We start from the raw sequence: 12,278 nt of genomic DNA, 5'->3' as shown, positions 1-12,278 counted from the left end.
GTGAGTCGGTCGATTTTGGTTATGCTTTTTTGATCAGGTATAGCTAAAAAGGTAATAGATCAAACAGTCCACCAGACAATGCACTCTCAACTTGATCTGGCCTTTTTGACCCATCTATTATTCCATTTATCGTTAATACCACTAGTGGCATACAAACAGTGGTCGAGTTATAAAGACGGGGTTAGTCACAGCTGGTCAAAACCGGGGCCGGTTTGGTCCAAAGCGATTTGGGTTATAAATCGGTTTAGGAGGAAAAATGTTTGAACCTATCAAAACGATTCGGTTCATGTTATAAACCGATTTGGGACAAAAAAACGGTTTTGAGGAAAAAACGATTTCTTTTTTTCAAATCGGGTCGGTTCTTAAACCATTTTGATAATTCGAACTTTCGAAGTGAAAACCACTATACGAACCCATGGGTTGGGTTGGGTTGGTTTGGAATCCGGTTTGGCCCAAATTGGTTTTGGGTTGTTATTGGGTCGTGTTGAAAACTTTCGAAGTGCAAACCACTATACGAAAGTACGAAACCATGGGTTGGGTTGGTTTGGAATCTGGTTTGGCCCAAACTGGTTTTGGGTTGTTATTGGGCCAAGTTGAAAACCGGTTCATCGTTTTGGAACCGGGTTTTTTTTCAAACAGTATACTTTTATAAAGACACAACCAAGAACACCAAACAGACATCCTCCACAAGCCGGAGGAGAACCGCCAACAAAACAACACGAAACCTACATGCGGCTAAAATTACACCAATTCGACCACCTTATCGTTTTATATTTGGATCTCTGTTTATACCAAAGAAAGCCTAATGATTTTATATCTCCAATAGTCTCTTCAGTTACCTCTTTTCCTTCAGAGATTTTATCGTTCCTCGCTTTCCACATTCTCCAACACGCAATAATAATTATCCCGTGAAACACCTCCTAAATGTTTTATATTGTCTCTTTATCTTAAAAATGCCACATACATGTTTTATATTTTCTCTTTATCTTAAAAATGGATCTTTGTAATGTAAAAGTATTAAAAATATCTTATTGAAAGTTTTTGTAATTACTTGAGTTGTACAATAAAGAGAACTACAATATCATAACCTTTTGAAGTCACAAGTGGTGATGCACTTTCCAAACCACACAAGTGGTGTTGACTTCAATTGGAATTTTGCTTTGACCTTCTTTAAGTATAATTAGTCTTGCTCTAAAGGTACATGCTTGCTTTAACCATAATTTCTTCTTGCTTAGTTTGGCTTTTAACCAATGTTACAAAAAAGCATTTGTGGGGCTTTCATAATTCATCATGTCTGGTGGTATTATATTAAACACTTATTACATACACAAAATTCCTCTTAGAAAGTGTTTGTATAACTTTGTCTCATATACAAAGCATATACTTTATATATAAATAATTGAACGTGTGTATTTATATGTAAATATTATAAGTGATGACAATATTAAATAAAACTTATGTGGGTTAGGTTATTCCCACACTCCACCACCCTATTCTTGTTCACACCCTTTGGCCCTAAAAATTATATCCATCTTTTTCTTTATTCTATTTTCTATATTTTTTTTGTCTTTGTGATTTTACTTAACAATTACAACTATAATATTATTATAATATCATGTAGTTATTATTATTACCACTTTTATTCTTATTCTTATTCATATTATTATTATTATTGTTGTTGTGGGTTGCAATAGTAAAATACAAACACACACATTATAAAAATTAAATACAAAAGATTCAGATGAAAATCTAAATAGTGCATACATAACCACAAAATACACAAAAATAAAACACAATAAATTAATTTGCATTACTGCTCTAATAATCTATAATAGAATTTTAAAAGGTTAATAATCAAAATGATTAACATACATGCTTTGTCTAGTAATATAGGAAGTTTTGTATGCTGATGCAGGAAGAAACACGAATCCGCTCCCCAGGTATGGGTTCTGGATCCAATGAGTCAACAGGGTACAATACGACAACTACTACCACGATATGAGTAAGGTTTCCTAAAGTCCAGTGACCGGAACCTGCAAAACAAACACCGTGAGTCTCGTTACAGGAAGGACAAGAGGGGGCGTATTCCTGTAACCACCCTCCGGCGTGAGAATCAGTAACGTTCGTAATGAAGAAAGTACTTAAGTACAAAGACTAAGTGTAGTCAGAATATAGGTGAGTGAATGAATACCTCATAACGTTTGACAAGGTATTTATAGCCGAAGGATGATGGAAGATGATTGGGGCAGCTGTCCTCTTCTAGAAGATCTTTGATAACCTCTTAGACACGTGTCCTCGTGTGATGGGTTGAGCTATACGTCTCATTTGCAGGAGCATAACAACCCGGACACGTGTCGCCAATTGATAGGGCGGATCACACCTTGGCCATGTGCACGGTTATAACAACCTGGCCAGGTGTCCTTTGTTCATTGGTTAGTATGTCATGTATTCCCCAAGTAAGAATCATGAGCCTTCTTCTAGAAAGTATTTGAATTGTGACAGCTGTCCTACTGGCACTGTCCTCCAGTTATTTATGCGGACATATGTCTTGTCCCGCGGACGACTTTTGAGGACGCCCGGATGCTTCCGCGTGTATTATGAGGACGTTCCTCCTCTATCTTGATATGCGGGTGATCCGTTTGTCCCGCGGGTGGCTTATAAGAGCATTCTCTGTGACCCGCGGGTGGCACTTAAGGGTATTTTTGGGTCTTTTTGGTACCCTACCTCTAAAAGTCCCCCCAGTCCAGTGTTTCTTCCGTGTGAAGTCTTTATGCGGGTAAAATTCTGGACTTAATGTGTGTTGGGGATTTTTGTTATTTGGAAGTTAGGTAGAAAATATCTTCTGTTGGTATAGGTAATCATGAAAAGGACAAGTTGACCACTCGCAGGCGCGTGAACAGGTGATGGAACGTTTTTGACGGCTGTCACTGTACCCGACTGTACAACTTTTTCTCTTTTTCGAATTCCCCGCGTGACGTGGCAATCACTGATTGGGTGATGTTTTTCTCTTTCTGCTGTTCATATCCCATCGCATTAATTGCGATGGGTATAAATAAGGAGAGACTCCTTCTTTTTGAAGTTTTATCGCTCTTTTGCTTTGATTATCTTCTTAATTTTTTCTCTGATAAAGCATTGAACTTTCTTGTATTCTCTCATCAAATCTTTCTAAGATGTCGAATGTTCAAACTGAGGTTGACGAGACAGAAGTGGCGTGGGACTATTCTGATTACGAGAAGTTTCTAGAGACTTATGGCATTCCACCGGAGTGGGGGCCAGAGTTCCCTGCTCCTAGATCCATAGCCAGTTTCCCACCGCCTGGGAAAATGGCTTTATATGCCGATTATTTTGTTCACGGGAATTTTCGTTTTCCTATAATAAAATTTTTGCAGAGATTGGTAACTGCGTATGGGATCCACTTATCCCAATTGCATCTTCGTGCTATGATGCGGATTCGTCACTATGAATTTGTGTGCATAGCACGTGACATGGTGCCACATGTTGACCGATTCCCTGTGTTTTATCGTCTTGCTAACCGTAACGGTTGGTATACATGTCAAGGGCTTTCCGATCGAAGTATCGGATATGAAGTTGAAAAAGGGTCCAAGGACTGACGGAACAAGTTTTTTTGGATTTCTGAGGGCGTGGAGCCGTTAGATATGGTTCCCCGCCCAGTAAATTCCGCCCTTCCTGACATTGTTACCGTTGCTCATGAGGGCCAAGAATGGTACCGTGTACTCACAATGGAACCGACACCCATGCGAGCCTTACCGGAAGAAGCTCTAGTGTGGGCGGGCATGAGCCGTTTGTGGCCAACAGAATTTATGGAGCCCATTTTTGTAGACTTGAATGAGCGTAAGTTCCTTTGTGTTGTTTCTTCTTTTTCATGAATATTTTAGTGATTAAGTTTCTATCTCTTCAGGTCGGAGTTCCATATTGAACGTTCTTTTTGGGGACAGTGGTTGTGTCCGAAAAAGTATCCGCGAGGCGGGAGACCTACCCATACTTGACAAAACTAAGTCCCACTTTTTGTTTCTAAAGAAGGTTCGAGCTGAACCTTTAATCTCGAATGCCACCTTTGAAACAGGTGCGTATGTTATAAACCCTCCTCCTCTTACTGCCGTTACTTCCGACGGAGCGATTGCCATCTTATCATCAAGTGATGATGATGGAGATGTTTCTCGATTTTCCACTTCGGAAGAGGAAGAAGACTCTGATGAGGGTGCATATGAATTTTCCTCTGTCTCGTCTTTGTTAGCATAATTGGAGAGAAAGAGGGCTTTTGTAGCTTCTCAGGCGGATCAACCAAATGTGAAGGCTGCGGATACTGAGGCGGGGCCATCGAAGAAAAAACGGAAAGTGCGCCGTCCCAAGAAGCCGCAATACAGCCTTGCTGACCGCATTGACACTGTTGAAGGTACATATAACTTTGGTGTTACACTATAATCTTTTTATGAGTGTTTTAGTTAAGTACAACTTTGTTGTGTAGATCCGTTGATTTTTAGTGAAGATATATCTGAGAAGTTATCAACACCGACTCCTAAGGAAGACGCTGAGACCGAGCTGATTACTCCGCCGAGTGACCCCAATGTAGAGCCTTCAACTGAAACTGTTGCGGATACTTCGACGGGGGGAGATAATACCCAGTCTGAACCTGATACTCTCTTTGACTATCTGTTTCAGGCTGGGGGTGGTATTGGTGGTCAACAGGAAAATCCTGCTATTAACGAAGAAAATGTTAGGAATGTGGAGTCTCCTCCACAACAACCTTTTTCCACCCCAGCTCGTCTTAAACCCTTGAGCTCCCGTTATTACGGGGATACGGGCCTGGGCGACAAACACGAGTTGTTTGTCCCTCCATGGGGCATTACTAACGGATCTCGGTTTTCCCAAGCTAGGACTTGTATGGATTTTATTGAGCATTGTACACCACCTGCTGAAATGACATACCAACGTGACATTTCCCGCCATGACCTTCATACTAATGTTGCTTATCATCTGGCTAATGCCTTGGCCGGTAGCCAGGAAATCTTAAGTGAGTGGCGTACCCTAGGTGGGAAGGTAGGGGAAGCTCGTCGGGCGGCCGAGGCTGCCCAGAAGGAGGCGGAGGAGCATCGTCTTGCTGCCCAAACTGCCAAATGGAGACAGACTGATGTGGAAATTGCCCTTAAAAGCGAGCAAGACCGCAACGCCGACATTGCTCGCCGGTGGAAAGAAGCCTGTGAAAAGCAAAATTCCCTTCTCGAGGCTGCTCGGACGAATGCTCAAAAGGAAAAGGAAAACTTGGTCAGGGCCCAAGAAACAAACTCAGCTCTGGAAAATCAAGTGGCCCTTCAGGGTGCACGCATCCACGATCTTGAGACGGAGCTGAAGTTGCAGAAGGAGCGAGTCGAACTTAAAGACAAAAGTGTTTCCGAAATTCAGACTGCCTATGACTCTCTCCTTCAAGCCCATGAGGAAGCCCTCGCGGAATCAAAGGAGTTCCGAGCACGGGCCGAGCGTGCGGAACAGAACTGTCAATGGTTCCTTACTCGGGGAGTTGATGCTGTAAGTCAAACTTTATCATTTGTTGTTTCACTCGTACCTTTTGATATTGGGAACTTATGTTTTTGTCTTAACAGGTTGTTCGCCATATCAAAGGAGGTAAGGAGCTAAATGATAGCTTTGCCAATGCGATGTCTGCTTCTTCCTCACTTGGGCGTGTTGTGGGCTTTCATGAAGGGATGAAGTATGCTCAGAGCAACCACACATTCAAAGATCATCCTCTTCATGGAGTTGATGTCAAGCAAGCCCGAGTTACGCGGGTAAAGGAACATGACGACCTAGGTTTCCGCTTCAGCAAATGCTTCCGGAGTTTGCATCCGCAGATGATGGCCTACAACTTTTGAAGACCTATCTTGGGGAAGACTCTGAGGATGATTCCTCGGAAGATACGTCTGTGAAGGCTCCGGAAGACCCGTCCGCCTCAAACCCTTAGGATAGATTTACCATTTCTATAACTTGTAAATTTTTTCTTTTCCTTCTTGTAATTTTTTGGATCATTAATGAGGAAGGTTTCTTTTGTCTTTTGTGGATATTCTATTCTTTTGATGAAAATATCTTTAGGAAATGTTTTTGATATTTTATATCTCTTGAGAAGATTTTTCTGAAATCTTCGACTTTTTGAAGTATTTGAAAGTTTGGATAACTATGATGACGTGGCGGAGAGAGAAACTTATTGAGGACAACTGATAAGACGTTCATGACGCCTTTGACAGCCTGTTTTCATCATCTTGAATTTCCCACCTGATGTGTCGGTCATCTGGCGGTCCGCATTTTCTCTCTCCTCTGGCGTTTTATGGATCGCATTAATTGCGATGGGTATAAATATAACCCTTATGATTTCCATTTAGCCTTTATCACTTTCAAATATTTTTTTTCAAACATTTGAGTCTTTCCATCTTTCTCTAAGATTTCTTCAATATTCTCTTAGGTTTCTTATTCTTTCTGAAATTTCTTTTACCTTACTGTTATTCCGATGGCTAAAGAGAAGAAGGGTACCTCTACTATCAACGAGGTTGAAGTCTGCCTTAAAGAAGAGGATTATAATGATGTTGTTAACGTGTATGGACTAACGACAGAGTGGGAACCGGAGCGACCTGTTAATGGTTCTATCGCCACTAATCCTCCTTCGAAGAAAATGGCTGTTTACGTGGACCATTTTACCACGGGGAACTTCCGGATTCCGATTACCAAATTTGTCCAATCGATTTTAACAACTCATGGGATTCATCTTTCCCATATCCATCCTTTCGGGATGTTGAGGATTCGACACTTCGAATTTTGTTGCCAGACTCGCAACCTTGAACCGACTGTTGGCATGTTCGCCGTTTTTTATAAGATAACCTTCCGTGACGGATGGTACAACTTTGCGTCTGTGGAAAAGAGGGTTATAGGAACGGAATGGCTCCGTAGCCTCCATGGCTGGAAACCCAAATTTTTCTGGATCCGGGAGGATGTTATTCCTTTCGTTATGCATAAACAAAAGGTGAAAGAGGCTATGCCGGTGGTTGTGGCCTCCGCGCATGAAGATCAGTCATGGTACCAAACGCTGATCTCCACACCAACTCCCATGCGCCCGATTCACGAAGGAGCGATGGTATGTAAAAAGATGAGCCGCCTGTGGCCGTTTCCAAAGATGGAACCATACTACGAGGAGACCAACAAGCGTAAGTTTGTTGTTATCTCTGTTTTGTCATCAAATATTTTCTAACTTGTTTTCTTTGCTTTATGTAGGTGAAGGTTCCGCCTTTAATACTTTGTTGGATCGCGAGGGAGGAATGATGGTGCGTCGCCCAATCGATAAAAGGGATTCGTCCTTTTTTGAGCGCACCAGTTCTAATTTCGTGTTTCCCACAGCTTTCCGCCCGGAACCCAAAGTTTCCGAGGCGATGTATGCCAAAGGTGAGGCGTATGCTAAAGAATGCATCCAGGAAAGGTGAGGGCGCTTTGAAACCCAAACCTGTGACTGCTATTAGTTCCACCGGAGTGATTATGCTCTTCTCGTCTAGCGAGGAGTCGTCACTGTCTGGAGAAATATGTTCGATTGATGTTAACAAAATTATGGGCTCAAATTCAGGTCTCACCCATCAACGAGCCGCGACTATTCAATCAACGGGCAAAGATGACGCTGCCGCCACTGTGGAAGTTGAGAGTCCAGGATTCGATGATGTTACTGCTGAAGGCCAACGTCCGGTCGTTGACGCGGGTGTTTCCGACGCGGAGGGTAAGCGCAAGGCTAATCCTGTGAAGATTGTCTTAAAGAAGAAAAAATCCAAGAAAACAACTTCTTCCGCCTTGGAAGCCCGTTTAGATTAACTTGATGTGGAGGACCCTTCTCTAGGTGTGTAAATTTTGTCTCTACTCTTTATTTATTTTGAGTTGGAGAATTATTAACCCATTGTTAACATTTTTCAGTGAACCTGGATAACCTTTCTGAGAGTATTTCTGGTTTGAAGGATTCACCTCTTCGTCCGCCACTACCGTCTTCTAACACTGTTGAAAATCCAGTAGTTGTGGCCGACGATTCCCCACTGAAGAAGAAGGGGGTCACACAACTGAACATACTACGGTGTCACCCTCTCATAATGTTTACCGCTTCAGGGATCAAGGGGGCGTGAGCACATTTCCATATGCTTTCCCGACTTATCCCTCTCCTGGGGAGGAAGATCCCACCCCGCACCAGCCTAACTTGTCCTTGCATCGGGATTCAACATTCCGTGACGTGGACACATGTTTTGAATTTCTGGGGAAGTGTCTTCCTCATGGTGAAAAGGAGAGACGTCGCCTTAGTATTCGCCAAGAATTACTAAACTCTCATTCTTATTATTTGGAGAATACTATGTCCACTACTCATGAGATAACCAGAGATTGGTTGGCGATGAATGAACAATGGGATTAGCTGGAGGCCTCTGCTTCTGATGCTAAACAAGAAGCTCTTAAATCTATAAACGAAGCTAGGGAGGCCAGCCAGGCCCTGGAGGCGGAAAAAGCTGCTCGGTCTACTGCTGAGGAGGCCAAGGTTACTCTCCAAAAGCAACTGGATGAACAATCGAAGATGATGGCTGAGCAGACCAAGTTGCTGGAGGCCCTTCAGGCTGAATCGGTGGCCAAGGACAAACGCTTGGCTGATCTAAACGCCAAAATCCGTGATCAAGCCTTGGAATGTGCAAAACATAAAGTGGAACTTGTCCGGGCCAAGGCGAACCAAAAATGGCTACTGGCGGAGGCGATTCCCAAAGTATGCACCTTTTACTTGTCATAAATAATCTAAGTGTTTTTAGAGTTACTTATATATGATTGTATCAACAGGTCATTGCCGATGTTCGAGCGAGTGACGAACTTGGGAATTGTGTTGCTATCCTCCTCAAAGCTTTGAAGCAAGCCGGTCGCCAACTAGGCTTTCAAGAAGGTTATCAGTTTGGCTCGACTTCTAATCTTCCTGAGGAGTATGTGTTGGCCGGCAAAGATACTATTGCCATTTTGAAGCAGAAATCAAAGGATGTTGATTCTTTGAAATTTTCTTTGACGGAGCAGATATCCGGGCTTGCTGATGAGTAGGATAACATTCAGCAATAAAAGACTCTTCTTGAACTTGATGGAGGAAACGAAGAAGAAGAAGAAGAAGAAGAAGAAGATGCTGAAGACGCGGAAGGCGGAGGTGCGGGGCCTAAAGATGCCGCATCATAAATTTTTTTGTTCTTGTAGCTTGACTTTCTCTCTTTTTTTTTTTTTTTTTGTAATTTGATCCTTTTGTTGTAATCCCATTTGTATTAATAAAGAAGGCTAAATTTTGCATCCGTTACACTTTGTTTATTTGTCATAATATAAGTGTTTTGTAAGATTTTCTTTGTACGCCAATAAAGGATTACCTAATGATACAAGTCTCGAATGACTGAAACGAAAATTTTCATTACTGAGGCATAAGCCAAAATACAAGAAATGAAATTATATATGTTGTGAACTTCTAGTTAGGCACGCAGGCCAAAAGATAAACATACTAAATGTAGCATTTCCTCAGTTGGGCCCCATTCCAAGTTCTAGGGACCTCTGTCACGTCCAACATTTCTAGTTTATAGGCACCTTTAGACAGAACTTTTTGGATTCTATAAGGTCCTTCCCATGTAGGGGCCAACTTGCCCGGAGGCTCTTGCCCTGAGGCTTCGTTACTGCGGAAGACATAATCTCCCGCATTGAATTCACATCTTGAACCCGCGAGTCATAATACTTTTGCAACTATCGTTTGTAATTATGCTTGCGGATCAATGCCATTTGCCTCCTTTCCTCGAGGAGGTCGAGGTTCATCCGGAGCTCATGATCATTATCTTCAATCATAAGGACTCTGGCGGATGGGATACCAATCTCGGCGAGAATCATGGCTTCTGTGCCATATGTTAAACTGAAGGGGGTTTCGGAATTGCTGGAATTCCTTTGAGTGGGGAAGGCCCATAGTACATGGGGCAATTCGTCCACCCATCCCGTTCGTTTTGTTCCCAGCCTCATTTTGATTCCTTCTTTGATAGTCCAATTTGTTCTTTCGACTTGACCATTCGCTTGCGGGTGGGCTACAGAGGTGAAGATTTGAGAAATGTGTAACTCTTTTAACCATTCTTGCAACCCACTGTCCGCGAATTGTGTCCCGTTGTCACTAACGAGCTCTAGAGGGAGGCCAAAACGGCATATACTGAATTCCCACAAGAATTTTTTAACACTCGCTGCTGTTATAGAAGCAACTGGTTTGGCCTCCACCCATTTTGTAAAGTAATCGATGGCTACTATTAGGAACTTGATACGTCCGGGGGCTTCAGGGAAAGGTCCCATTATGTCAGCTGCCCATTTCTGGAACGACCAAGCTGAAGTGACTGGGACTAACTCATTTTTTGGTCGAAGCGTGTTAGGAGCATGGCGTTAACATAAATCACACTTTCTGATTTCATGTACAGCATCCATATGCATCCCCGGCCAGTAATACCCAGCATTCATTATCTTTGCTACAACCATCCGCGGACCCACGTGAAAACCACAAATGCCTTCATGAACCTCCCTGATTAAGTAATTTGCGTCCTCGGCATCCACACATCGAAGTAGTGGTCCGAGGAAAGAACGTCGGTACAAAATCCCATCAAGAATCTGATAGTTCAAGGCTTTGTCCTTATCTTCCGGGCCGCTGCTTTTCCTTCCAGAAGTGCTCCAGATGACAAGTATGCCATAATGGGTGTCATCCAGGATTCTACTCCTGTTTGGATCACTAAAACCTGATGTTGCGGAACAGACGGGCGATCTATTACTTCAATGCGGATGTCCTTGGCGAAATGTTCGAAGTTCGTTGAAGCCAATTTACTGAGAGCATCCGCTGATTTGTTTTCACTTCTCTTTATATGAATGACTTTGCAAGAAGAGAACTACAGCATCAAATCCTTTGCTTGTGACACATATGAAGCCATGATATCGTTTTTTGCTTCGTATGTACCATTGATCTGTCCCGCAATCAACATGGAATCCACTCGGGCTTCTAAATGTTTAACCCCAAGATTTTTGGCTATCCGCAAGCCTGCCAAGAAAGCTTCATATTCTGCCTCGTTGTTGGTACTTTTGAAGTCCAGCTTTATGGCATATGTAAACTCATGGCCTTCGGGATTGACCAGCCTGAGGCCTGCGCCACATCCCTCATTGCTTGAAGCTCCATCCGTGAATAAGGACCAGATTTGTCCTAATTCCGGAGGTGCTTGGGGTTGTTGCTCGATTAAACATTCTCTTTCTTTGTGATGCGGAACATTTGTCACGAAGTCCGCCAACACCCGCCCTTTGATTACTGGCCTAGGTTTGTATTCTATTGAATGTTCACCTAGTTCGATGGCCCATTTGGCCAGTCGGCCAGATAATTCGGGCTTACTGAGAACATTTTTGAGCTTGTATCCGGTTAAAACATTTTTGAGCTTGTATAACGTTAAATGTTCCCCCGCACAGGGTGCTGTTAACGTGGGCAGCTCCATCAAACATTTTTTAACCTCCAAAAAAGCTTGTTCTGCTTCCGCAGTCCAATTGAAATGTGCTTTCTTAAGGCAATTTCTTAGTGTTGAGATAAATGGGTGAGATTTGGCTGCAAGGTTTGCCAAGAATCGATTCAAAGCAACCAAACGCCCATTGAGTGTCTGAACTTCCTTGAGGGAGTACGATAGTGTCCAAAGAGAGCAGTGATGATCAGGGGGTTCTTATTGTTCGGGCCTCCTTTAATTCGAGGGAAGATCACTGGTTCATTCTTCCACTCTTCATCATCAGATTTTTTTCTCTTATTCCCTGTATGGAACTCTCCTTGTATCATATGAACATTCAAATCTTTAATTTGTTTCTTACTCGGGCCTTGGATGTCCCGAACAAGTGTTTTTCCATTGTCTGGTTTTCCATTTTTTACCAAGTGTTTGAGTTTTCCAAATTTCACAGCCGTCTCAATTTCATTTTTCAATGTTCTACATTCATTCGTATTATGACCAATGTCGTCATGATACGAACAGTGCTTAGTAGCATCCAAGAATGATCTTCTTGTTAATGGTTGTGGCTTTCTAAATTTTATATTCTCTGTGGTGAGAATTTCAATTTCAGCGGGAGTCTTAGAAAGAGGAGTCCAATTGTTGGGGCCTCGTTTTACAGGTCCCGCTTTGTTCTTGTTGCCTATGAGGGATCTTGCGTCAAACGGTTTTGACGCTTCCACACTTGGCTGAAGCCTTGACCATATAGGGCCTTTC

This window comes from Bidens hawaiensis, unplaced genomic scaffold, assembly GCF_021521415.1.
Source record: "Bidens hawaiensis isolate Kalapana, Puna unplaced genomic scaffold, B.hawaiensis_p1.1 tig00008011_1, whole genome shotgun sequence".
Classification (NCBI taxonomy): Eukaryota; Viridiplantae; Streptophyta; class Magnoliopsida; order Asterales; family Asteraceae; genus Bidens; species Bidens hawaiensis.
Note: the sequence above shows the minus strand (reverse complement) of the source record.